Below are 1,366 nucleotides of genomic sequence, written 5' to 3' on the forward strand. Positions count from 1 at the left end.
TTTTATTAATGAGTTTAAGTCTTCCGCATTACTTTCTGTTGATATTAAATTGAAATGTTAAGGTTTAGATTGGTTGGTTCGCTCACATAGGAGGGTAAGTGTGGGTGCCAGTCGCGGCTCGGTTTTGGGTCGTGACAGAGAACTTGTGACATTGTATTGCATGGTCTTAATCAAAATGTAATTTTAATATACTTTTTTTAATTTTCTATTCTTTAATCTTCATTTCAATATATATATATATATATATAAAATTCATATTGACATTTCTTCGATACTGTAAGAAGGTCATAATGGTGGATCCTTTAGATGAAAGTGCATAACATTCTAATATGGAAGGTCAACATGAGTAACTAAAAAGCAAGAAAAAATTAATATGCATATTTTATAACATTTTCCTCAACATGAGTACATCAAATGTGAAATAAAATACATTAACATTTGCCTCAAAAAGGATTGTCTTACAATACACATTTATATAGATATTCATTATGAAACATAATAAATTATCATAAGTTTACACATTTAAAATTTGAGAGTTTTGAGGAGTTATAAAAATTCTGGAAATATAAATTTAGAGTCTAAGATTCTATGCTCAAGAATTGATCTCTTAAACATGAGTAACTAAAAAGCAAGAAAAAATCAATACGCACAATTCATAACATTTTCCTCATCATGAGTACATCAAATATGAATTAAAATGCATTAACATTTACTTCAAAAAGGATTGTCTTACAATACACATTTATATAGATATTCATTATGAAACACAATAAATTATCATAAGTTTACACATTTAAAATTTGAGAGTTATGAGGAGTTATAGAGATTATGAAAAAAAGTTTGAAGATAAAGAGATACATATTTCTTAGTTTAAGAAGGGAAAATTAATGAGATTAATTTTAGGGAATGCTAAATTCAAAGTTCTAATTATGTTTGCAAGATTAGTTTCTCCCTTATTTATTTAATAGGAGAAAATGAAAAGGTAAGAAACTTAAAATGTTATTAATAACAAATTACAACAAAAAAAAGTGTTCTACTCGAAATTAATTTTAGCACAATTTTACATATAATCTCATACGATTTCATTACTAACTTAAAAAATGCAAACTTTATATGTTTAATTAAAACAACAACAATGTAGTGTACTCTTACAAAGTGATATCGGGTGTGCTCAATTAGAATATATCAATAAAATATTCAATACTAAAAAGAATATTTATTCATTTATTTTGTGATTGATTACTAATATAATAGACCATAACATATATTTTTTGGGACAACAATATCCAGTAGATATAAAAAAAGGTGTACCATAGATAATATACCTTTAATTCAACCATTGAAAAATTTAAAATATTATATATAT

Source organism: Solanum pennellii, chromosome 2 (genome assembly GCF_001406875.1).
Source record: "Solanum pennellii chromosome 2, SPENNV200".
NCBI classification, from domain to species: domain Eukaryota; kingdom Viridiplantae; phylum Streptophyta; class Magnoliopsida; order Solanales; family Solanaceae; genus Solanum; species Solanum pennellii.